This window comes from Balaenoptera borealis, assembly GCF_965194805.1.
Source record: "Balaenoptera borealis genome assembly, chromosome: 17".
NCBI lineage: Eukaryota > Metazoa > Chordata > Mammalia > Artiodactyla > Balaenopteridae > Balaenoptera > Balaenoptera borealis.
In genome coordinates, this window is record NC_138876.1 from 13,869,597 (window position 1) to 13,897,531 (window position 27,935).

Sequence of the window (27,935 nt, forward strand, 5' to 3'; positions counted from 1 at the left end):
ATGAATAGCCAGTTGCTTCAGGAGCATTTAGTGGAAAGACTGCTATTTTCCCCAATGAATTTCTTAGGCGCTGTGTTGAAATCAGTTGATCATATACGTGATTATTTACTCTTGGGCTTCCCTTTTTTTCCCCACAGATTTAACTTTATGTCAATACCAGACAATCTTGATTTCGGGTAGAATTATAGTAAATCCTGAAATCTGACAGTTTAGGTATCCCAACCTTGATAGTGTCAGGTGGTATAAGTTTTCCAACTTTGTTCTTTGTTTTCAAGATTTTTTAGATTATACACATGCCCATAGCAATCTTAGAAGTAGCTTTCCATATCTTTCTTTTTTTTTTTTTAATTTTTGTGATATCAACTGGGATTACATTCAATCTATAAGCTGATAGAGAACCGCCAACTTAAAAACTATCTAGTCTTTCAACCCATAAACGTGGTGTATTTCCAATTAATTAGGTATTCCAGGAGCATTTTGGGGGGCATTTTTTTTTTTTTAGTGTAGAGGTTTTATACGTCTTTAATTAAATTTATTATAAATATTTAAGATGAGTATTTTTACATATTTTATTGTATTTTCCAAAAGTTTTTTGTTAGTATATAGAAGTATGACTGATTTTTGTATATAGATTTTATATGCAATAATCTTGGCAAAATAAATGATTAGTTTTGGTAATTTGCAAATTCCCTTACATATTTTATGTATGCAGTCATATTATCTGTGAATAAAAATGGACTTACATCTTTCTTTCCAATCTTTATATCTTTTGTTTCTTTTTCTTGCCTTACTATACTTGTTAGAACCTCCAAATTACTCCTGCATTTAAGTTGTGAGAGTGGACATCCTTGCCTTGCTTCCAATCTTAGCAAGAAGACATTCAGTCTTTCACCATTAAGTATGACAATACCTATAAAACTATATAAACTCCTAATCAGATTGAAGAAGTTCTGTTTTATTTTTAGTTTGCTGGAAGGATTTTTTTTGTTTATCATGAAGGAGTGTGTAATGTTGTTATCTTTCTTCCTCTCTAAACTTTACTCTTCAACCATTTTCAAGGGTTTTGGCCAGGAGTATAAATAAAAAGATATAAGATACATAAGAACAGGAATATGTGTCCTTTTTTCCAGTAATATATACTAAAACTCTAGGATTGTTTCTAAAATGTAGTAGACATTCGATATAAATATTTATTGAATAAATAAATTATGCCAAATTGACCAAATGTTGTACCACTATAGTATTTCCCAGTAAAGTTGAATTATTAAAGATAGTAGGGACTTGAGGCAAAGGTCTGGCTAACTTTTCCTTTCCCTCTAAATTGAAGAAATCTGAACTGGAACAACAGGGTCTGCCTGGTTTAGTTACAGGCTTAAATGCAGAAAGCAGAGGCAGGTTTATTACATGGAATCAAGACCCAGAAAAGACAGTCCACTATGCTTGAGAGAGGGAGGGAGAGAGGGAAAAAGAGATGCAGAGACAGAGACAGACATAGGGACAGAGAGACAGAAGGAGATGTTTTTGAGACCCCACTGACACCATGTATAAATCAGAATAGCCATTCATCCTTCTTGGGAGAAGAGCAATTAAACGGTGGGCAAGAAGAACAGGAATCTCTTTTTGTAAGTCAGGAGGAAGGCAAAGCATCGGCAGAGGAGAGCCTGTACAATATCTTTATTTTGATAGTCAATAGGCATATCAAACTGTATGCGTCCATAACAGGAATGACTATTTTCTCCCTCATCGCTGACCCTAAAACTCCCTTCTGCTTCTTGGTTAATGACTGAATTAGTCTGCTCAAGTTTCCATAGCAATATACCAGAGACTGGGTGACTTAAACAGCAGAAATTTATTTCTCACAGTTCTGGTGACAGGGAAGTCCAAGATCAAGGTGGCAGCTGATTTGATTTCTGGTGAGGATCTTCTTCCTGGCTTCTAGACAGCCACATTCTTGCTGCGTCCACACGTGGCAGAAAAATATGGAGCTCTGGAGTCTTTTACTTTGTTAAAAGGACACCAGTTCTATGGGATCAGGGCTCTACCCCTATGACCTCATTGGTTTAACCTTGACCCCCTCCTTAAAGGCTCTATCTCCAATGCAGTCACTTAGGGGTTAGGTTAGGGCTTCAAAATATGAATTTCAGGAAGACACAATTCTGTATGTGACAATGACATTTTCATTATTTCTAGTTGCTCAAGAAAAATACTTTAGAATATCCTTGACTTCTCTTTTGTTTCTTTCTTTCACGATTTACATGCATTTTATCAGCAAGTCCTGCTGGCTTAACCCTTAAGATATTTCCAGAGTTTGCAACCCTCTCATTACCAATGCCTACTACTCCAGCTGCCATAATTCTCTACCTGAGAATAGCCCCCTGGCTGGTCTCTTTGCCTCTGCTCTTGCCCCTCTTTCTGCTGCTTCTTCATAGCACAGCCGCTGGGAGTAACCGTTTTCAAATATAAGTGGGATTATAACGTTCTTCTCCTCAACACTCTCCGATGACTTCCCATCTCACTTGAAGTAAAAGTCAAGTCCTTACAATGAGCTCTATCACTTGTAACAATTCGGCCACCTGTGCTTCTCAGATCTCCTACCAACCTTGCCCTTGGCCATTAGCTCCAGCCACACTGGCCTCCTCATTGCTCTTCCTGAACATGCCAACAAACCTCCCACCTCAAGGGTCTTTGATTTTTCTGTGCCATCTTCCAGAAACACCTTTTACTAGAGCTCCCTGGGGAGCACACTCTCAGGGATATCCCCTGATACCCCTAAATAAAAAGACTAACTCCCAGCATTTCCTTTTCTCCTTACCGTCTTTTTCTCTCCAGCATTGATACTATCTTGTTTATTTGTTGTCTTATCCCATAATTAGAATGCAACCTCCATAAAGTCCTGATTGCTTTTTTTGTCTTATTAATGGCTTTATCTGCACCACCTAGAATACTCGGCACGCAGTTGATGCCTCATAAATAATGAGGACTAATACATATATTAGAGAGGTAGCTGTCCACAATTCTAGTTGGCACAAATCTTGAAACAAAGAGTTATCCCACTACATTTTTAATCAGTCTCTCTTTTGTAAAAAGTGCTCAGTGGAAGGTTCATGAGGCAAAGTAAACTAGAATGGTAAATGTTCTTCTACCCAGCTCATCTAATGTTGGGGTTTTTTTCCCCTCTTTTTTCATGATTCTTTTAGTGAAAAGTTGGGACCTGCTTCATGAGCGGCTGCTAGCCATTTGTAATTTTAATGTAGAAATTGAAAAGAAAAAAATTTAACTGAGAGGACATACAGTTCTGGTCTGGGTCTTAGCTGTGAAAGGAATAGTAAAGATGGGAAGGGGTCACGGTCATATTTTGAGTCCGTTCCGCTAAAGAGTTAGAGAGGCAATTCAATCAATAATAAATCAAGGTAACTCTTCAAAGTGATGAGGACAGATGTCAGATTCAGCTTGTGAATGCCACTGATCCAGGGTTCTCTGAATCCAACACAGAAGATAAATGATTTTGGTGCTACTATTGAAAAATGTGAGAGAAATGACTCGCTCATCTTTGGGGATGGCCTTAAGTGAAGGTAGAGGTTTGCATTATCTTTTTAGAAAGGGAAAACCATGGACATGGTAAACTAACTAGGAAGAACTTCCGTGTTGTTTTCCTTTAAAGTAAATAGCACCAAGTTTGTGCAGTCCAGTTTCAGACTGTAGTCCAGTGTCAGTAGCTCACAAATCCCTAAAGATAGGTGCCTATGAATCTTCCCTGGAAGCTGGATTTGAGGGAAAGTGCTCAGTAGATTTAGAAGACTGACTACAATTCTTTCCATCTCCCCCTAAGAAATGTACACAGCAAAAGAGTGAGGCGATCAAAGCAAATGTTTATCACAGCCCCAGAAGAGACACTAGGAGACATGAAGAAGACAAGAGTAATATGTAACTAACGTGTTTTGATTAAACAACAACAACAAACATAGCCTACCCATCTTTTTTTTAACAAACAACTTTTTATTGAAGTATAGTTTCTCACTGTATATTTTTTTAAATTGAAGTATAGTTGATTTACAATGTTTCAGATGTACAACAAAGTAATTCAGTTATACATATATATTATTTTTCAGATTTTTTCCATTACAAGATATTGAATATTTTCCCTGTTCTATACAGTAGGTCCTTGTTGTTTATCTATTTTACATATAGTAGTGTGTTTATGTTAATCCCAAACTCCTAGTTTATCCCTCCCCCCACCTTTCCACTTTGGTAACCATAGTTTGTTTTCTATGTCTGTGAGCCTATTTCTGTTTTGTAATTATTTACAAAATTATTTACTTTTATTTGTATCATTTTTTTTAGATTTCACATATAAGTGATATCATATGGTACTTGTCTTTCTCTGACTGACTTCACTTAGTATGATAATCTCTACGTCCATCCATGTTGCTGCAAATGGCATTATTTCCTTCTTTTTTATGACTAATATTCCATTCTATATATGTACCACATCTTCTTTATCTATTCATCTGTCGATGGACACTTAGGTTGCTTCTATGTCTTGGCTATTGTAAATAATGCTGCTATGAACTTTGGGGTGCATGTATCTTTTCTAATTAGAGTTTTCATCTTTTCTGGATATATGCCCAGGAGTGGGATTGCTGGATCTTATGGTAATTCTACTTTTAAGGAACCTTAAAACCTTTTAAGGAGGTTTTAAGGAACCTCCATACTATTCTCCATAGTTAGCTTTCCCTGTCTTTAAAGGCATGTGACTTGCCTGATCAGGTAATCTCCCCTCTAACTATCCTGAACATGTCTCCAAGTATAGTAACAAAGTGTGGGGCAAATTTTTTTTTTTTTTTTGGCTGTGTTGGGTCTTCATTGCTGTGTGCGGGCTTTCTCTAGTTGCAGTAAACAGGGGCTACTCTTCGTTGCAGTGCGTGGGCTTCTCATTGCAGTGGCTTCTTTTGTTGTGGAGCACCGGCGCTAGGCGCGCGGGCTTCAGTAGTTGTGGCTCGCAGGCTCAGTAGTTGTGATGCACGGGCTTAGTTGCTCCGCAGCATGTGGGATCTTCCCGGACCAGGGCTCGAACCTATGTCCCCTGCATTGGCAGGCAGATTCTTAACCACTGCGCCGCCAGGGAAGCCCGGTGTGGCGCAAATTTTGATCGTCTGAGAATATTCCTGCATTGAAGGGTGGTATGCAGCTCTCTCCTATTGGTTTTGAAACCTATCCCAGATTGTTCTTCCTTCAAGTAGGTCCTACCATACAACCCAGTGAGCCCTGAAAGACACTTTCTCTTATTCCTCTTTGTAAATTACATCCCTGGCACATACTAGGTACTCCAGGATATTCAAAATGTCTGTTGAGTATAGAAATTAATGAATGTGGATGTTCAAAAATGTGGATGTTCAAATATTTATTGAAAAAAAAGGAATAAATAAACTTGACATTTATTGCACATACAGTATTTGCATCCCTACTTTTCCCCACCTGCAGGCCACAGTCCACCTCTACTTCCAGAATCAGTCACTATCTGACATACTATATTTTTACTTGTTTACTTGTCCTCTATCATACTCCTAAAATACAAGCTCCATTAGCAATCAATAAATGTAGCCCATCATATTGTGCTATACAGAAAAATTATGTAATATCTCTTTTGATCAGAAATGTATTTGACAAAATTCAACACCCACTCATGTTAAAACATCACATAAAATATAAATTGATGGATACACCCTTAACATAGTATTATTTACCTCAACCCTCAAATCAACACTTTACTTAATGGAAAACAATACAGGACATGTCATTTTTTCCACTGAAGTTAAGAAAAAGACAAGGATATCTTGTCAATAATATCTCCTGTATTATTTAACATGACATTGAAGGCATCATTAGCCAATGCAATGAAACAAAACGAAGTAATTAGGAGCATAAGATTTGAAAAGTAAGAAGTAAATCAATGGTTATTTACCAGTGATATAAAATAAATCAGGAAAATTCTCCCTTCTCTTTTGTACTCTCTGCTGCTCCTGTCCAGTGCTGTCAGGATACCCACACTAGGCTTGCTTCTTTACAGCAAACCATCAAAGAGATGCCAATTTGCTGTTAAGCCCTAACTGCCTGCCTACCCAAAGTTAAATTTGCTTCCCCTAAATTGAAGGCTATCAGGCATTCCCTTGATTGCCCAATTTGACATTTAACCTTTGTGAGTACATATCTGCCAGTCAATGTAAAGAAACAAATGGTGAGAGGTAAGATTTCCAGATCTTCATTCAGAAAACTTAGTATCAGATGCATCACAATTGGTGCTCAAAGGGCTCTATATTGCTGCTGTAACAAATTACCACAAACGTAATGGCTTAAAACAACACAAATATACGATCTTACTGTTCTGGAGGGCAGAAGCATGAAGTGAGAAACATGGAGTAGCATTAAGGTGCCAGCCAAGCTGTGTTCCTGCTGGTGGCTCTGGGGGAGAACCCCGATCCTTGCCTTTGCCAGCTTCTACAGGCTGCCCACATTCCTTGTTTTGTGGCTCTTTTCTCCGTCTTCAAAGCCAGCAAGGTTAGGCAGAGTCACCCTAGTGCTGCCACCACTTTGGTTCTCTCTCGCTTCTGCCTCTCTTTTTCACTTCTAAGAACTCTTACACTGGGCCCACCTGGATAATGCAGAATAATCTCCCCATCTCAAGGTCAGTTGATCAGCAATCTTAATTCTATCTGCAGCCTTAATTCCCCTTTTCATGTAACCTAACATACTCATGGATCCCAGGGATTAGGACATGGACATCTTTGGAGCACCATTATTCGGCCTACAGCAGGGTATTAGATGACAGACCCCCAATTTTACAAATCGAGAAAATCTTGGCTGAGCATGGATTAGAATAAAAATACTCCTATCTCTCAGACCTGAATAATCTTCACAGAGCAGCCCCAATACACTTTATATACTTAAGTCCTCCCCCAATAAAAATGAATACATTGCTCCATTTACCGTAGATACACAATTTAGAAAGTTTAACATACAATATAGACATTCCACATGCATGTTTTCTTTTAAATTCAAAATACAATGCCTAATAATATTTTTAGTATAGTAGGTGGCAGTGAAGATGACAGCAAAAGTAAATTACGCAATTGAGATTTTAACGAATATTTCTGCCAGTGAAACTTGAAAATCTGAGCACTGATGTGAGAAGGATGTTGTTGTTCTCTTATTAAACATACACTGACCTTGCACATATCTAAAGGGACTTCCTGTCACAGCACTGAAATTTGATGTTTGATCTTCAGGTTCAAATTTGATCTGACACACTGCAATTACCCCATTTTTTAAAATTAATAAGCGTCTGGGATTCTTTTCCTTGGAAAGGTTGGCATTCAGAAATATCATTAAGAGATGCCTCTCTCTTTTTCTGGTGAGGCAGCAGGGGTGTTAGCTCTGGGAAGCACAGAAATCAGGGAAACCAAAGAGGTCAACACGTACATCAGCATGATATTCAGGGACCGCCTGACACACAGAGTCTTCAGCGATGTGTTCTCTTCTGTTTTGACTCCAGAAGAAAAGGTGCTGTCAACCTCATTTAGAGGGTTATTCCACATTTCTACTTACTAGGTGCTCGTTTCACTCAATTTTCCTATTTTATTATAACCCAGTGCCCTTGGTTATTATCTTTCACTTCCATTCCTACGTTGCCACTTGAACTTGTTCAGGTAATTTTGATCCATGGAAAGAACGAATTAGCTTCTGTATTCTCTATAAAGAGGTCCTCAGCCCCTATGGAGAAAGATGACACAGGCAGAGGAAGAAATTAAAGACTGACTCCATGGCTGAGTCAGGAGCCTTAAGGTTAAGAAGGAACTCAAGAGTAATTGTTCATTCCTGCTGTGGTGTTGACTGAGATTCAATACCCATGAATCCCAAGAAATCTCAGGCTCTCTTAGTTCTGGACATATCCAGGGAGGAAAACAGCTGTGGGCAGGGAGAACTGAAAAGGATGCTATTGGGCTACTAGGGAAAAGTCAATTCCATGTAATTCTTCTGCAAATCATGAGGTTCTTTTCTTGGCACTGAAGCTATGGAAATCATAATATATGGCCCCTGTACTTAAAAACCTTGAACTGTAAATATGTAATAAATCAGATAATTATTTTTTAATATATTTATTTTTAAAAATTTGTAACCATGTGTGGTGATGGATGTTAAGCAGATTTATTGTGGTGATCATTTCTCAATATATACAAATATCAAATTATTATATTGTACACCTAAAACTAATGTAATGTTATATGTCAGTTGTATTGCAATTTTTGTATACACAGTTGGCTCTTGAATAACACACAGGTTAGGGGCACTGACCCTCTATGCAGTTGAGAATTTTCATATAACTTATAGTCAGCCCTCCCTACACCTGGTTCCTCTGTATCCGAGGTTCCACATCTGCAGATACAACCAACCGCAGATCATTCAGTGGTCATAGTATTTACGACTGAAAAAAATCTGTGTGTAAGTTGACCCATGCATTTCAAACCTGTGTTGTTCAAGGGTCAATCTATTTGTAGTGTTAGGAGAAACAAAGGAAAGAAAACATTAATTCCACCATGAGCAAAGGGAAGGGATGAGGAGCTGGGACACTTTTATATTTTTTAAAAAAAGTTATTTGAGGAGGGTGATTGTTTGTTACATTCTTCATTGTAATACCAGTACTTCAGCAGTATAGGGAGCCTTGAGTGTAATACTAAGAAATTTGATTTTTTTTTTTTTCTATTTGGTGTGGAAGTATGGTTTAGTGGAAGAAAAAAGGACTTTGTAGTCATATAAACTTTGGTTTGAAAATCACTGGGGGAGGTGTCAAAAGTTATTTAACCATCCTTAGTCTCAATGCCCTCATTAGAAAGGGTAACAGGCAAGGGTGTCAGATTATAGGTTTGTTTTGTCAATAAGATGAGAGAATACTCAGACACTTGGAAATACCCAGCATGAATCATGCAAATCTTAGGATTTTAATAAATGATAGAGATTCCACTCCTTGTTCTCTTTCTTCTTCCCTTGCTTCCTCCGTTTTCCCTTCTCATGGGATGTCACTAAAGATATTAAATAGAAATGTAGTTAAGAAGATAATATGTTTTGGACTGTCACAGACCCTGCTTAACTTGATTCATCACCTCTGTTCACTCAGTTTCCATCAAGATATCCCACTTCCTACTTCCAACATTCAACTCCATACTCCACACTCCACATATTCCATACTCCATACTCCATATTACCATATCACATTTGATTTTTAAAAAATTCTCGGCCCAAAATAAGAGCTCTTCAGCATGGGATTCAAATCCATCCACAACTTGGCCCCATTTTGTTTGGCAACTCCTGTTCTTTGAGAGTGGCTTCCTGGGACACTGTGTTGAGAAGGATTCTGAAGCTAGTTATAGCTTTACCAACAACAAAAAGGTATTATGATTAATTAGTAATTTTGGTCATGGACATGGATCTTGCCATTCATGATTTAAACTATTATTATACATAATAATTTACAATTTAGTTGGAGTGAAGAATCTGAGAACAGTTTTGATAGAGATGTAGAACATGACCATACGTCCCAGTTTGCCTGGGACAGTTTCAAGTTTTACCTATTGTCCCAGTGTAATTTTTTGTAGTAATTTTTAGTAACATTCACTCTCAGAGATGTCCTATGAAGAAGGTGTATGGTTATCCTAGTGATAGAATTAGGAGGCATTAGACTTAGGGTCCTATTTATGAATCTAAATAATAACAGATTTCAGAAAATAAGATTTAATAAGGGACCTTGGGGGCAGTCAGGTGTAAGAGAGATAAAGCATTAATGGGGTAGGAGATGGCCTGTATGAGTCTTAAGATCACTTTAAAATTGAGATCTTGGTTTAAATATCTTATTTCACTGACTGGGTAACTGAGACCTAGAGTTCAGGCTAGAATTCAAACTCAGGCTGTTAAATCAGGAGCATGTTCATTTACACCACTGCTTTACAATGTGATAATGGACCACCAGGGCAAATGATGTGGATGCCCCATGGATTTGGGTTTCAGTTAAGCCTGAAACCAAATGTACAAAGTCAGAGGCAGCTCCACTAGAGTTAGAGAAGTCTTAAGTGAAAGTCACACGTGAAATAAGTTGTTTTCCTCTTCCATCTGCTTGTTTTATTTTCTGCATAACCTCCTTCAAATGTTCTGCTTTTCTCATATTCTTTGCTGTTTGTGCACAATTTTGTGATGGGTGTAACCTCATTTTAGTAGTCACTAACTGATTCATTCTTTGCTTTTTCAATCAGTTTATGTTGCTTATGAATTTCCATATTATCTTCCACTGGAGTTGAGTCCTAAGTTTTCATAACTTCCATAAACTGCTCTGACTGTGTGACTCACATGTGAGCAGAGTCTGGCTGAATTCTGATTGATGAAACCACTTGTGGTTTGATAGGTAAAAACATACGGACTTTGTGTGCTCTGTAGAGCATCTAACAGCTTTTATCTGTTCCACATGAATATCTGGCAATGTGTCTTTCGACAGATTCTGCACATGTAATACCCCCATAAGCAAAATTTTCCCGTAGGATGCCCAAGTCATGGAACAGAGAAATTGAGGCTGAGACTCTTGTTAAAGACTGCTCGGCCACAAATTTCAGCTCCACTCGTTGCTAACGGCTAGCTTTAGACAAGTCACTAATATTTCTAAGCCTCAGTTGCCTCATCTGGGCATGATAATTGTGCCTACATCATAGGGATTTTTTGAGGATCAAATCTGATAATGCATGCCAAATACTTAATGTATTTGTAATTGTCCCTGGCTTATCTAAGCATTTCACAAACATTGGCTATCATCATCATCACCATCATTATGATAAGTGGTGAAAATCCATATTTATTTTTATTATGTTGATTACTAGCCTGCACTTACAGAGATGAAATAGGGACATAAAATTTTGCAATGATGGAATGCCTTCAATTTGCAAGTAAGCCAGTGAGATGTTTGTTGTAGTCTAGTTTGCAAATACAATGGTTGTCTCTCTCATGGTGGCAAATCTTGTAGCTTAGTTTATTTAACACCTATTTCCAATTATACCCTCCTCCACCATAGGAGATAAGGGGACTAAATCTTTATTCTCCTGGCCAGTTAATGAGATTGAAATAGAAGACTTCTAGGAAGTGCTCCCTTTCCTAAATAAAAGACAAAAGAATAAGCCCTCTTAATGTCCAAATCTTGGTTCTAAGGCCATTCTGCAATAAGACACCAGAATTCCTTAGGTAGATGGCTTATTCTAGGACTGGGACAGGGAATATATAAGATGAGCAGGGAGCATCTTGTGCCAGAAAGTAAGGAAGTGCTCAAAACAACAACAGCAATGGGGGTTTGTCCAAGGGACACAAGGAGCTGACTGAAGGAGCTTGCTCTGAATAGCCAAAGCTGAAACAATTTGAGAAAAAAGTAAACAAAGTAGAATTGGACTCTAACCCAAAGCATCAAATAAATGTCCATAAAGCTCTATGAACATAAATAAAGTATTCACAATATAAATGAATGGGAGAAAGGAGACAAATCTCTGGTGAAGAATCTCAAATAATGCCATTTATGCTTTCAGAGAGAGGCTTTCATTCCATAAGTATGTACATATTATTACTCATGACAATAACCATGATGCAGCCCTGAGATTGGCCCCAGCTCAGCCCAGTTCTCATGCGGAATCTGCCTGCTCCCACCAAAGCATAGTTGCAGAGCCATTTCTATCCATACATCCTCCATGCATCGAAGACCAGGGCCCACCCTCTCTCATGGGTGAAGGAGAAATCAAGGACAGTGAGTGTGGTGTTTCATGGGGTAAATCAGGCAAGGGCCAAGCAAAGGTTTAAGGCAGACATAGGCATCCGTCCAGCTGAGGAGTCCACAGGCAAACATTGCCTGTGCTTTAGACACTAATGACAGTACCATGGCTAAGCCCCTCGGGATGGGACAAGAATAGTGCTCACTCGGGAGAAGCTGAGTCTTCCTGGAATACTGATTCTGCTCCTCCTATAGAGTGCTTCCAGTTCTCGTCCTGTATCTGGGGTCACACAGTCCCCTCAACCTTTGCACATTTTCTGTTCCCCTTTCCACTCAACAAAGCCCAGGGAAATTATATTCTCATCTCATAGATGGAAACCTTGCCCCTATCTTCATCTATTCCAGTTTTGTTGTATATGCCATGAATTATTTCTATTGACCACCAAGATTTAGGATTTTGAGTCTCAAAACCATGGTTCTGCTGCCACGACCTTTATCCAAGACACTTTATGAACAGCCTAGCTTAAAGAGAAACAAGTGATGATAGAACTGGAAATAAAAAATAGTGAATATTTCAGAAATATCCCACTTCAGCCTCTCTCTCTTTCCTCTTTTCCTCCCTCCAGCCCTTGCAGCATCTATATATTCCAAAGATCATAATGCAAGGTAGAAAGTTCCAAGTGCCTCAAGGCATGTACAGATGAAATGCGGAGGCGATGAAGGAGAGAGCATGGTTAGCTTTTAGATACACCTTAAAGGATGGGAAGTTGAACATGCAGGACTTTGAAAAGAGCATTCTTGGCAGAAAGAGCAGCCTGGAGCTCGGCAGAGAACAGGGAGGTGCTCATTTAGAGCAACTATAGCTTGGCCAGTTTGTTTGGAGAACAAACAACATTTGAAACCTGATTATATAGGGCTTCAAATGCCAGACAAAGAGGTTTGGACTTTGCTGGACAGTGCTAGAATCTACCGAAGGGGTCAGAGCAGAGGAGGGACATGATAGAAATGGTGCCATGTAAAATGTACTACCGACTATCTAAAAGATAGATGAGAATTGAAAATGGAAATAGCAACAATGATCATTAACTATCAGGTGAGAAATGACAAGGGCCTAACCTAGGGCAGTGGCCATGGAAATGGAGAAGAGTTGACCACCTGAGACTACATTACAGCTGGACATCATGAAGTGTTTACTCAGTGCCAGGCACATAGCTTCAAGTTTTACCTGGATTACTTTACTAAATCGTCATCATAAGACAATGAGTTATATTATTATTACACTATTTTACAGATAAGGAGACTGCAACTAAGGTTGGATGACAGTCCTTGGGGAAGTCCTGGGTTATTTCTCTTTCCCTAGTGTAATTATTGAGGTAACTTCTCTCCAAGAGGGCTACCCATCAATTCATTTCCTCTGGGATATGAGTGCCATTCCTCCATCAAGAGGTAGAGTCTACCCATCCTTCCTCTTGACTCCAGGCTGTGCTATGACTCCTTCAGGCAATAGAATGTTGTAGATGTGACACTCTGCCACTTCAGCATCACTTTTGGGCCAACTTGCAGTTGCCACCTGTGTTTCATAAAATACTCGTTTGTGCAGAAGACCCTTCTCAGAACCAAGCCACCATGCTGTAAGAAACCCACACCACATGAAGAGGCCATATATAGGTGCTCAGGTTGCAAACTCAGTGGAGCTCCCTGTCCACACTCAGCACCAACTGCTGGACATATGAGGGCATCATCTTGGATATTCAGCCCAGCTGAATCTTCAGATGACACTACCCCCAGTCAACAGCCACACAAAATACTGCAAGTGAGAATCACCCCGCCAATCCTGGGCAACACAGAGAATCATGAGAGATACTTAATCATTTCTGTTTTAAACCACCAAATTTTAGGGTAGTATATTCCATAGCAATAGATAATAAAAACAATTATTAATGGTGCCCCCTTTGTCTCTCAAAGTGTTCTGCTGTAGACAACATATTGCATGGTTAACCTAGGTTTGGGAAGTACAAATAGCTGGTGCAACCAGAACTCAAACCCAGGTTAACTATAAGTTCCACTACCTAAGAGAAGAAATGATGTATGGGTATTAATTCCCTGGGAACCCAAGATGTTTTATTAATCTCTTCAGACCCCAGATTACCAGGCACCCTGCAAGTGTTGAATGAAAAAATGTTTGTTAAGTGAATAATTAAATAAATGAATGGGTTAAAGGTTGAATGAGAGTCAACTTCCCTTAGTTAGTTGGTAAGACAGTTGGGGGAAACCATCCTCCACTTTCCCCTATAACATGCTTTTGAAGAAAAATAAGCCTGTGGATACATTTATCAACTCACGATGTGGTCCAGCCTAACCTCTAACCATTGTGAGGAGGAAAGGGTGAGAAAAAGAGTACGGGATAAAGCCTATTACAGGGTTTTACTAAACTCTAGGGTAGATTCTTTTTAAAAGAATGATATAAATTTTTTTCTAAAATAGAAATTATACCAAGCTTTTATAACAGCTCAGGCCTTCCTCAAGCTCTTTTCTCATGAATTTTAATATTAGCATCCTTGGTGCTGCTTAATTTTCTCTTCTTTTTTTTTTTAACTCTATTCTCCTCCTAGAGCTCATTGAAAGCTCTCACTCCTCTAATGATTTCTGGGCCTCAACTTAGACTTATTACTGCACAAGGAGCAATAGATGCCTAAGTGTCAGATCTATTTACCAGCTGAAAGGGCTGTTACTGGTGAGGCATTTGTCTTCTGCAGGACGTGTTGACCGTGGCTAGTTAATTCCATTCTTCCTGATGGGAAGTGGTCCTCCTGAATCCAAAGCCATTTAGCCCAACCAAGCTTCAGCATGGAGAATTGCACTCTGGGTCATGCAACATCCCAGTGTGTTTTTAACTGGAGGAGGGGTTACTGATGTTGGTGCAGAGTTTTTCTCCTGAGCAGGCATAGACCTGTGTTTTATTTATCCTTGTGTTTCTGGTGCTTGTTACAGTGGCTGGAACCCAGGTAACTGTCCAATAAAGGTTTGTCTGCTTTAGCCTCACTTTCTTCCCTTCTTTCCAAATAATCTATTACTATTTAATCAATATTTGAAATTCTTTAGTTTCAAACCTTTTTAATAATTCTCAAATCCAACCCCTCTCAACTCCATTCTCTCCCTTGTTACCTGAGTCCAGGCTACCATCATCCCTCAACTGGATTCTTGGACAGCCTTCTAATTAATATCATCCTCCTCCATCCATTCTCCACATTGACACCCAATGAAAGTGAAATTTTTTGCATCCATGCTTAAAACACTTCAAGGACTCACCTTTGTCCATCTCTTAAAACAGGAAAAAATAAATCTAAACTCTTCACTATCCATTCAAGGCCCTTTTTAATCTGGTCTCTCAATGTTCTCTAGTCTTATTTGTTACTCAGCACGTCTAGTCAAACTATGGTCCAATCAAGCCAGACTCCTCATTCCCAGAACACTTCATGCACTTTCCTTTATCATGTCACATTGCATGATTCTTCCTGACTCTGGAACAGTCTTCCTGCCATTTTGGCTTGCCGAAATTCTACTCTTCCTTTATGACCCAGTGAAAATGCTTCCAACATTCTCAAATTCTTTTCTACATCTTTCTTGTTTAAATGAATTGTTCCCTCCTGTATTCCTGCACTGCACACTGTTTATTCTATTAAAGCTTAGCCAGAAAGGCATCTGGGTGAAAAGCCCAAATCTGGAGCCTGCCTGCTGAGTTGGAGCCCAGACTCTGCCACTTACTGGCCTTGTGAACTTGAGCAAATTACTTTATCTTTCTTTCTCAGTTTCCTCATCTGTAAAATGGGAATAAGAAAAGTATCAAGTTGTAGCAGTGCTATAGTAATTAAATGACTTAATTGTCTGATACATTGAAAGTGCTTGGGATTTCCCTGGTGGTCCAGTGGTAAAGAATCCACCTTACAATGCAGGGGACTCAGATTTGATCCCTGATCAGGGAACTAAGATCCCATGCTGCAGGGCAACTAAGCCAGCGCGCCACAACTACAGAGCCCATATGCCCTGGAGCCTGCGTGCCACAACTAGAGAAGAGAAAAACCCTCACGCCACAATTACAGCGAAGCCCACATGCCGCAACGAAAGATCCCGCATGCCGCAACTAAGACCCGACGGAGCCAAAAATAAATAATAAAATAAATAAATAGATAAATAATAAATCTTTAAAAAAAAAAAAAAGAAAGTGCTCTATAAGCATTTCTACAAATTAAAAAAGTAGTAAGTGAGGCAGTCGACGGAGCAGTGATATCTTAAATCACTGATTAGTGTTTCTCAAAGTGTGGTCCAGCAACACCAAGTCCCTCACCTGGGAGCTGGTTAGAAATGCAAATTATCAAATCTCACCCTAGACCAACTGAATCAGAAATACTGAGCATGGGCCCAATAGTGTATGTTTAACAAGGTCTCTGGGTAATGCTGATGCTCAATCAAGTTTGAGAACCACCCTGTAGCTGATCTCTAAGATGCCTTTCAGTTCTCACCACCTATAGATTGATTACAATCCTCCAGTCCACAGCAGTGAACACTAGAATATCCCACTGAGGTCAATTCTCAAAGGTCGGAGAGGGCAGTAAGGATTAGGTCTGGAAACTGGAAGTGAAAAGGGAAGAAAGCTATCCATTTGCAAGGGAGCAAAAATACAAGAGGGCAAAACATCCTTAGAGAAAAAAAACCAAGATGTTCCTTCTACTTCTTCCTTCTCTCATAAAATCAGGAAGTTTCACATGGGTTATTGTTCTAAAATTTATTAAGACTTTAAAGAATATTTATATATTCTATATTTGTATATATGAAATATAAAAATATATTTTATGTTTCTTAGAGTATATTAATAAGAAATATTAAATTATTAGAAAATTATTTTTTAACAAAACCCTTTCTTTCTCTTCTTCTAGCGATTGGGGAATTGATTTGGAGGGGGGAAAGAATAATGGGAAAATTTACTAAAAAATGCAACACAATTTAACATTTATCTCCCAACATAAATAAATAAATATATATATATATTTGCAAAACTAAACTCATTCTGCAGACACCACCACCAAAACAAAAGGCATCATAAAAATATTTTAGACATGAAAAAGCTCAAAATAACAGACTAAATATCTGTGCATCCAACACCCAGCTTAAGATGTAAATAATTACTGCATATACCTAAAACAGATTTTTAAAGGGGTCAAAGAGTCTAATGCATTCAAAATGCTGCCTGGCTGTTTAAAATTTAATCAAAAAGCACAGCACAGGGCTTAACATAATAAATATCCACTCCCTTCTGTTCTCTTCCTTGCAAAATGTGTAAACAAGCTCCCTGGCAGTGGGATTTCCAGACAGAAAGATGCATTTGTGGGTAAGTTTTGGGATGGTGAAATTGTTACAAGTGAATAAAACAATTACTGCTGTTGTATTTTCCAAATAAAGTAATGTATTCTTAAGGGAGACTTATTTCCCCCTTTTATTTTTTTTCCAGTTTTTATTTTATTTTATTTTGCTTTTTTCATTTTTATTGGAGTATAATTGCTTTACAGTGTTGTGTTAGTTTCTGCTGTATAACAAAGTGAATCAGCTATATGTATACATATATCCCCATATCCCCTCCCTCTTGCGTCTCCCTCCCACCCTCCCTATCCCACCCCTCTAGGTAGTCAGAAAACATCGAGCTGATCTCCCTGCGCTATGCAGCAGCTTCCCACTAGCCATCCATTTTACATTTGGTGGTGTATATATGTCAGTGCTACTCTCTCATTTCGTCCAAGCTTCCTCTTCCCCCACAGTGTCCTCAAGTCCGTTCTCTATGCCTGCATCTTTATTCCTGCCCTGCCACTAGGTTCATCAGTACCGTTTTTTTTACATTCCATATATATGCGTTAGCATATGGTATTTGTTTTTCTCTTTCTGACTTACCTCACTGTGTATGACAGACTATAAGTCCATCCAGCTCATTACAGATAACTCAATTTGGTTCCTTTTTATGGCTGAGTAATATTCCATTGTATATATGTGCCACATCTTCTTTATCCATTCATCTGTTGATGGACATTTAGGTTGCTTCCATGAACTGGCTATTGTAAACAGTGCTGCAATGAACATTGTGGTACATGTATCTTTTTGAATTGTGGTTTTCTCAGGGTATATGCCCAGTAGTGGGATTGCTGGGCATATGATAGTTCTATTTTTAGTTTTTTAAGGAACCTCCATACTGTTCTCCATAGTGGTTGTATCAATTTACAGTCCCACCAACAGTGCAAGAGGGTTCCCTTTTCTCCACACCCTCTCCAGCTCAACATCACTAATCATTAGAGAAATGCAAATCAAAACCAGAATGAGGTATCACCTCACACCAGTCAGAATGGCCATCATCAAAAAATCTAGAAACAATAAATGCTGGAGAGGATGTGGAGAAAAGGGATCCCCCTTTTAAAAGTAAAGATTCTGTACTGAAAATGTTTCAGAGAACTCCCAGGGATAATTCCACTATTCAAGTACAGTATTACAGATTCTGAGGGTAGAGAATGAATGATTGTGAAGGTTTTTGTAATCTCATCTTTCAGTTCAAGCATGGCCTGGTGGTGGGGGGATATGTCCACGTGAGCCTATAAAGAAATTAGGCAAACATGTAAAATCAACTAAATATATTTCTATGTGCTCTTCTCTTGATTTCTCTGGAACTCTGGGTTTACAAGGTAAATCAAAAGGACATCAATAATAATATTTATGTTTATTGACCAGATTTCAGGTGAGAGTCATCATGCTAAGTACTTTACAGATATTAATCTTTATAATGACTTGAGGGTAGGTATTGTGATCCACTCTTTCCAGCTAAGGAAATCAATCATCAGAGAGGCTGAGTAACTTATCCAGGGTCACAGAGTTGGAGAATGGCAGTGCAGGGATTCAAGGCCATGTTTTTAACCACTGTGCCATACTTTGTACAATTCAGAATATATTGCCAAGGACTGAGGGTCCCTAGTCATCTAGGGAGCAGTGACTAAGAGATCGCTCATCTAGCCCAATCTCTTCATTTCACAGGTGAGGAAATTAAGGCTAAAACGGGGAAGGCCCTTCTGCAAAGTTAGAGAGCTGAGGCTAGAATTCAGGATTCCTGAATCTCAGCTCAGTGCTATGTCATTTCCTCCTTTTCACGTGTCCAAAATGGAATGGATCTTCTTTGCGTTAAGACCAACCATATTCCAGATCGCACGAGCAGCACCATAATCTGCCCCAGGGTTCTCGACCCTGGCTGAACTGCAGTCATCTAAGACCTTTTTTAAAATACCAAAGCCAGACTATCACTCAAGAAAATTTTATGTAGTTTGTTCTGGAATGGTACCAGGACTCCATACAGCCTCTGTTTTGAATGTATTATAGGATTCTCAAAATTTTCATATACACAACTCTTTCACTTCCATCTCTTTGAGCAAAAGCAATCTAAGCAAACCGTGCTCAGATCCTGAATTTTTGCATCTCAGTGAATGGCACCATCAAGTTGCTCAGATCAGAAACTTAGCCTTTATCCTTGATTCCTCTCTCCCTTCCATCTACATCCAATCCATTGCCTTGTGTCAGATGTTGGGTAAAATGTTTGTTAAATGTAAAAAGGCAGACAGTTATTGTGTGAGGTCCAGTGTGGGTCTTCATTTGGAAGAGTGTAAATGTTTAAATCACAAACATTTTGTGTGTGTGTGTGTACACATACACACAAACAACTTTCTGGATGGCTCCTTCTGTCATTCCTACATGACTTTGAGGTGCAGGGCTCCCCTCTGAGAGAGTCAAACGTCAGGCTCTCTAAAGAGAACTCCAATGCTCTGAGTGATACCCTGACACCACTACAAGAAGGCTTGGAGCGCTTTTGAGCTCTCATGTTTTTCAGCTTTATTCTTCCCACCTATCTCTCCTACCTTTCTCATCACTGGCTTATGCACAGGTCATTTGTATAGCCCTGAGAGGGATTCTCTGCTCTAAGAAGAGCTGACAGAGAAAGGTCCTTTAAAGCAATAATCTCCACCACTTTCTAGTCAAGCAAGCAATAAATGCCTGCCAAGATTGATTAAACAGACAAGTCAAGCGGAGGCCTCTGATCAGTCATGAGTGCTATCTGTCTGGATAATATTGCCACAAAGAGTCAGCACTTTTCTGGCTTCCCACCCCACAGCCCCCTTCTCGGTGGTGGGAATGGACCTCACAGACCCTAGACTGTGACCATCCACGTTCGGAAGAGTCAGTACCGGCTAACAATTCAACAGTCAGAAAGCCATAGAAGGGATTTTTTTTTTTTTTTTTTTGATGATGATCATGAGATCACATGGCAGGTACAGTGTTTCAAAGTTTGGGCTTTGTATTTTTGTCTGAGAAATAAAAAGATTCTCAAGCTGTGCTGTCAAATAGAAGCAAATATGAGCAACATGTGAGATCTTAAATTTTCTAGCAGCCACATTAAAAATAATAAAATCATGTGAGATTAGTTTTAATATTATATTTTTCCCAATATATCAAAAATTATCATTTCCACATATAATAAATATTAAAGATTATTAATGAAATACTTTACATTCTGTCTTCATGCCAGCCCTTCAAAACCCAGTGTCTAGCTCATGCTTACAGCACATCTCAATTTGGATGCTAAATTTTCAACAGTTTAAGTGAAATGTAGTCCTACCAAATCATTTGTTATATTTAATGAAAAAATATTTTAAATTTTAACTAAAAGTAATTAAAATTAAGTAAAATTAGAAATTTAGTTCCTTGGTTATACTATCCACAGTGCTTTCCAGGAACCCAAAGGATGGGGGATTTCTTAACCATTACTCTTTTTCAGGGACACAGAGCTCAGAAAAGTTCAACATGGTCAATCCCTCTTTTTGTTCACTGTGAATGATTATAATAGGTTCCTAAGCAACTAAGAGACAATCATAAAACTCATGAGTGAGATGAAGTAGGATGTAATCAACAGTCTTCCTAGGGCTCTTGTTGGTGTTGTTACTGTAAAATAAATTGAACCATCTTTTGAGAGGTTATAGCAAAGGTCAGTTGTTTAGAATCTTGAAGTCCATGTGTCTTAAACAGGAACACCTGAAATGAAAAAGAGAACTATTAATATAAAAGGTTAAATTAAAGCAAATAACCAGTAGTAACACCCTGTGCTTCACAAGTCTAGTGGATTCCAAGGGGTTGGTGGAAGAAAATCTTTCGATTAAGCAGCACTGCTGTGGAAATAAATGAAAACCATCCAAATGAGAATGGGCAAAGACTATTCAGAGCTGGCTATAGCAAGGGAGTCAGCCACCATTACTTACATCTGGCAGAGTCTGCAGCCAACAGAAGCAGGCATGCTGGCTACAAAGGAAGTAGTACTCAGTAAGGACATGTGGAGATCTAGGAAAAAAAGGAGTTAATCATGACATGAGGTCAAAACCAAGCCTTACATCAGCTGGATTACATATTTAGATCTCTATTATACTCTTCCAGATGGGAAGTATTTGGCCTATTACCCTAAGAGTGTTGTGGAAATAAAATTTAGAATTACATAGCATCCAATCAATAGATTGTAATAATTGGTTCTTTTGCTGGGAGAGATCGACACTGATAAAGTCATTTACCAGTTGAATTTTTAAATATCATTTTCCCATATAGGAAACACCATCAGCTATAATCCCTTATGATCGCATATGATGAAATTGGAATTGCCCAGAAGTTTCTATAATGGGATGCAGTGATGGATGGTATATCCGGCAGTCAATAAGACTGAAGGCTATGGCTACTGTTTGAGATAATCTAAGAATGGCATTAGAATAAGTATGTTCTGACCTAACAATTATATAAGGAGGGAAAAAAGAAAGATCCATTATGTATAGATGACAACCAAGGATCTATAGAAAATGAGAAGAATTATTATAAGCAGAAAGATAAAAAACAAAATAGGAATCAGATAGGGGTCTCGGTCCAACATCTTGGGCAGAAGCTGTCCATTGTCTGAAGTCATCTGCTCGTTCCAAAGATATTAGGTCAAGTTTCTTTTTCCAAAGACCAGCTGTGTCTATAAGATCCTATTAGTATCCTCAATTTGAAGTCCCCTATTGGAGTAGGCTTCCAATTGTGTGGAATTCTGAATTATATTTTAATTGTTAAACATGAACCCAAGCATGGACTCCCTGGCATTTCACTGCTGTGTTCGTTGTTAACAGTACCTGATAAGGTCTCTTCCAATGAGGTCAAGAGCAGCAGCTTTCCTCTGATGTCTCTTCTAGTAGATGAAATATCCTGGCTGAAGATCATAAAGAGGCGGTTTAGGAAAATGTCTTGGAAAGGTACCCTAATCCATTGGTGAAAGGACTGGTTATAATATAAGAGTCCCTTGCAATATTTTGCCATGTTACCATGCAGTAAGGTGGAGTCTAATATTGGAGGCAAAACCCCCAAATGCATGGGCCTTCAAATTACCAATTTATAGGAAAATAACTGATGTTACCCTGAGGGAGTAGCCATAAGAGGCCATAAGAGCTAGTGAGAGTACCTTTGGCCAAGAGAGTTTAAAGGTTTCTAAAAGTTTTGCTTATTTTAATTTAAGGGTTGGCATTGGTCTTTTCAACCTCTTCAGAAGATTGTGGATAATAAGGACAGTATAGTTTTTGAATAAGAGGAAATGTCTTACAAAATTATTTTATAATGTTTTCTGTTAAGGTGTATGCCGTGAATCACTTGATATAAAAGCTGGGGTGTCCCATGTTGAAAACGCAAGATTAAGCAGATTTTTAGTGGTGCTAAGGGCTGTAGCTTTTCAACAAGGAAACGTTTCAGCCCATCCTGAAAATGGATACACAATAACTAAGATATACTCAAATCCCATAGAGGTTGGAAGCTGGATAAAATCCATCTGAATGCTTTCAAAGTTCTATTGAGGCTTTGGGTCCTGGCCATGTCCCATCTTTACAGTTTTTCCAGGATTAAGTTTTTAACAGATGACACATGACTTGAAATTAACCTCAGCTATCTTTTTAAAGTTTTCACCAATGTTGATTTAGAATAATAATCAATTTATCTATTCCATGATGAGCAGTTTCACGGAGAAATTTAGTTAATATCCATTTGAAATGATCTGGTATCACCAAGTGGCCATCTTGAGCTTGTTATCAGACTAAAGGGTACAACCAGATTTTTTTCTGTTCTTCCTTTTCAAAATCTGGGGCTAAACGCTGATATTTTTAATGGCCTCTTTGAATCCCTCCAGAGATTTATCCTTTGAGAGTTTAGAAAGAATCACAAGGTTGGTTAAAGCAGCTCATTTAGCATAATGATCTGCTGAAGCATTTCCTTTAGCTTCCATACTGTCTTTATATCGGCCTCAATCTTTGTAACAGCCAACTCTCTAGGAAGTAGGAATGCATTGAAAAATCCTTAAGTTGTCCATTTTTAGGAGGATCCCAGCAGAAATGAGAACCCACTTTAGTATGAAAGCATCCCAAAGTCATGGAGTACTCCAAAAACACATCTGCTGTCTGTATAGAGGTTTATCCTCTGATCTTTATCTAGTTGCAAAGTTCTAGTAACGCATAAGCTCTTCCATCTAGTATGATTTTACTTCAAGTAGAAAACTATATTCTAAACTATCTTCTTAAATTATTGATAGCATATAGTGTTTAATAATCTCAGTTTTGAGGTATGAGCCATCAACAAATAATATTAGGTTAAGTTTCTCAATGGGATCTCTAATACATTAAGTGAGTTACAGAAAGTTTCCTAACTGAAGTAAGACAAACATGATGTTGCCGTTCTTTCAGGAGGGACAGGTGGGTGGCAGGATTCAGGTTTTTGCAAGGGTGAATGGTAATGTGAGAAGGAAAGTGTAACAAAATCTCATTAGAGGTTAATCAGTTGGCCGAAAAGTGTCGCATGTTCTCAGTCAGTAGTCATGTCTTTGCTGCCTGAGGAACCGTGAAGTTAAGCAGAGCGCCTAGAACTAGTTTAGCAGAAGCATCAACAATTTTTTCAGTGGCACCTATTGCCCTGAGTCAAAGGAGATAAGCCTTTACAACCAAGTCAAGGGTGAGGCTATAGTAAAATTAAAAAAAAAAAAATGGTTTTTGGTGATTTGCCTGAAATTGAGTTAAAATTCTAAGGGCTTATCCAGATTGCTCACACACCATCAGATGAAATGGCTTTTTGTACTTAGGGGTGCCTAAGGAAGAAGGCTGAAGAGCTGTCTTTAGGTTACAGGAGGTCTGTTTATGTTTGGGTGTCCAAATCACAGGGTTTCTTACTGAGGACTTAATAAGTGTCACAACCACAGACAAATTTGGCACCCATTGTCTGCAGTACCCAGTTAAACCTAGAAATCCTCTCAGTTGTCATCTTGAAAGAGGTCTAAAATAAGTTTGGATAGTCCTTAATCTATCAGGAGAGAGTGTTTTCCCTCCTTAGATAGAGCATGTCTCGCCTAATGCACTGTATTGTGTAACATTCATGATTTATCTTTTGAAACATCATGTCCCTTTTCTGCTAAGGCTGAGAGTAAGTACTAAATTAAATCTTTTTTACAAACTTCCTTATTCTCGGAACAAAGTAGAAAATTAGCTACATATTATATCAAAACTGAATCACAAGGGAAATTTAGGTTTCAGAAATCTTGAATAAGGACCTGGGAAAAATTAGAAGGGGCTTCAGTGCACTTCTGAGACATGACTGCCCAGATATATTGTTGTCCTCCCCAGGTGAAGGCAAAAAAATATTGACTCTCTGGATCTAGAGGTACACTGAAAAAGGCAAGCAAAGTGAAGAAAGTGTCTTTAGGCAAAATAGTTAACAGGATGATATTTGGGTTAGGTACCACAGAGAAACAAAAGATAACAATTTGTCAGTGGTCCTGAAGTCTTGAACAAATTGATATCTTCATCTATTTGGTTTCTTTTCTGGCAGTATGAAAGTGTTAGAAGGGCTACTGCAAAGTTTGAGGAGACTTTTGGATTAAAGGCTTTCAAAGATAGGTTTGAGCCCTTCCTATGCGTCTGGTAGCAAAGGATATTGGGAAAGTTTGGGTAATGATTTGGTAGGATCTATCTGAACTTTAATAGGTTCTGCTCCAATTATTCTGTTTTTTATTTTTAATTTTATTTATTTATTAATTTATTTAATTTTATTTTTGGCTGCATCAGGTCTTAGTTGTGGCACGTGGGATCTTCACTGTGGCATGCGGGATCTTTCGTTGTGGCACAGGCTCTTCCTTGTGGTGTGCAGGCTTCTCTCTAGTTGTGGTGTGTGGGCTCCAGAGCACATGGGCTTTGTAGTTTGCAGCACACGGGCTCTCTAGTTGAGGCACGCAGGCTCAGTAGTTGTGGCGCATGGGCTTAGTTGCTCCATGGCATGTGAGATCTTAGTTCCCTGACCAGGGATCAAACCGCATCCCCTGCATTGGAAGGTGGATGCTTAACCACTGGGCCACCAGGGAAGTCCCTAATTATTCTGTTTTAAATTCCAATGTTGGAAATTTTATCCCATAACATGTCAGGAATGGTGTCAAGGTCTTTATCAGGGGTATGTATTAAATATTATGGAGAAGGCAAAGATATATCCAGAGCAGACACACTTGATTATGAATAGAGAAGTCCTCTGAAATGTCAAGAAATAGTTCCTCTGATGTGCATTTAATATTACAAACCCATTTGCAGAGTAAATATCCCTTTATTAAACTTGCAAGGGTGGCATCACAGAGCAGGAAGTAATTTTTTCTTTCAGTCAGGAACGCAAGGGTTACATTAAGGGATAGGAGAAAAAAAATCCATAGATTATTTCAAATACCTACTATCTGTGTGGTATGCTTACTCTAAAGAAGAAGTTGAGCAACGGTGACAGAATTTAACAGAGAGAGAGTAGCACCTACATGTACCAGGAATTAATGAGGCTGACCAATTATATTTATAATTCATTTTGTGTGTTTAAAAGTAAGGCAGAATATTGGATGCATTTTCCTTCCTCAGAGTACCCTCACTGATCCGAATTGAAGGATTTTTGTTTGTTTTGGTTTTTCTTTTGTAATTTGGGATAATTTTTTTTCCAGTGTCCCTTCTTTTTACAATACCTGCAAGAGTCCTTATCAATAGTAGCTGGTTGGGGACTGGTCTGCTTAGCTTTTTGATCTTTAGGGCCACACATTTATTTTGAATCTTTTCTCATTTTTATCCTAAAGCTCTTTCACAATGTTTTGCCAGCTGTTTTAGTTTAGATAAAGAGGCTATTTCCCATTCCAGTTTCTTTGAATTAGGTGACTAATTTCAGGTTTAGCTCAACTGACAAAATGAGATGAAGGGGCTACTGTTACAACAGCATCTTCTTTAAGTCCCAGATGCTTTTGGAAGATATTTTTTAGTCTATTCTAAAAATTTCCTATAGTTTTACCTTTACTTTTTTGCACAGTTGAGTTATGGTCCAATCAACTTTTATTAGAAATGTTTCAGGTATAGCTTTTAGGAGACTGTGCCTTATTTTTCAAGTCACTTTCTGACCCTCAAGCTTGTTGTAGAAAGAACAAGGATCCAATAGGTCTCTTTCTGGATAAGTCCAACCAACTTTTGCCATATAGGATTTAGCATCTGGTTCCAACCAACACGTGTACAAGTTGATATAGATCAACTTGGGGTCATATGCACCCAAAAGAATTCTAAATTATTTTATGAATATCTGCTGGTCTTACATAAGTTTAGAGAAGTCTTTATATCTCTTAATTTAACTCAAGTTCAAGGTTTAAATTCTATAGTTCCCTGAATACCCAGCACATGGAAAGGATGCATTTTTTAGAGGCAACTGGCATTGGGAGTCTTAGGGAAGTTGGGAAAAGGTAAAGAGTCTGGAGAAGGGGAATAGGAAGGAGGGGTTGACAGAGATGTGAAAGGAAAGAGGTCAGAAGGATTAGAGGGAAGGGGAAGAGCAGGATTTAGGGAAGCAACTGGAGGACAAAGAAGAGGATTTACTAGGAAAATTGGTCTAGTTTGCTGTTGCTTAAATTTGTCAGGTTGCTCATAGCTTTGGCCAAATAATCTTTTAATGAAGCAATTTTTTATTCAGAATTTTGTTTGGAGGCCTCTGTACACCAATCAAAAAATGCTGCCCATTTAAGCTGAGAAATCTTATGTCTTTCTTTTCTAAGGAAACTTTTGAATAATTTTGTTAAAGTCAAATGATCCCCAGAGTGCCCACTGAAGGCCTCAATCATACTTGGAAAAATTATGTCATTTGGAAAGGTAAGTGCAAGAGTTAAGACTGCAATGAGAGTAAATATAAGAAACAAGAGTTTTCCTAGAAAAGGATAAGATTTAGATTTAGTTGAAACCATGAGAGTTGGCAACGAGTGGTAGAAATGAAATGCTTGTGCCCCTCGTATGTCAGGGTCCTGAACTGATGGTTGGCCACCTCCGAACCCAGACCCAACAATCTGTGCCCTCAGCAGGTGGACTACCAGAGAGAATGCTCTCTCTGAATCAAAAAAAATCTCTCAGGACAAAGACATAAGATATAAAAGGAACTTCGTCCAGTTTTACTGGTGACCTACAGCAATGTTTGTCCAAATGGGCACCTGTCTGGTAAGAACTACAAATTCACTGATTTGTGAGGCTGCCATGAAAAACAGGTTCATAAGGTCTAAGCCTGTATTCTACCTTGTGAGTCCCCTTCTTATGACAAATACCACTTTTAGATAGCATACCATAAAACAGTAACACAAATGCAGCAAAAAGGGATGAAGAGAATGACTTGATGCCACCAAGGATGCCAAACAAATGAGAAATGACAACAAAATCTGAGTACCAAATTGAGAATAAATAACCAAGGAACTCAGCACAAAGGGAATGGAGTTCAGACCTGATGCCGACTTACCATGTCGTTGTGGACTTGACAAGAGGTGAGGAGCAAGGCACACAGACCTCCACACCTAATTGAAGACTGGACTCCATGGTGATGGTCAGTGCAAACTGTTTCTTGGTGGAACTTCAAGAAATCTGTGGAAACAAAGGAAGAATGAAAACAAGCAACTGTTATTTATTCAGAGTTTATTATTTGAATTTGGCAGAAACTCAAATGCATGCAAAACAGTGGGAAAGCTCTAGAGTGGGAGAAAGGGAAGGCTTCA

At 38.6% G+C, this 27,935-nt stretch overlaps 1 protein-coding gene and 1 long non-coding RNA gene across 5 annotated transcripts in view; one reads left to right on the plus strand and one right to left on the minus strand.

Moving 5' to 3' along the window:
* Nucleotides 1-27,935, plus strand: part of LRATD2 (LRAT domain containing 2) — a 590,601-nt gene that overhangs the window by 442,402 nt on the left and 120,264 nt on the right. The window lies entirely within an intron of this gene.
* On the minus strand, nucleotides 8,137-27,778 carry LOC309614573. The gene is made up of 4 exons (XR_014236282.1): nucleotides 27,683-27,778; nucleotides 22,009-22,085; nucleotides 21,118-21,196; nucleotides 8,137-20,893 (listed from the first exon to the last, which is right to left on the minus strand). It is a non-coding gene; the product is annotated as an uncharacterized lncRNA (long non-coding RNA).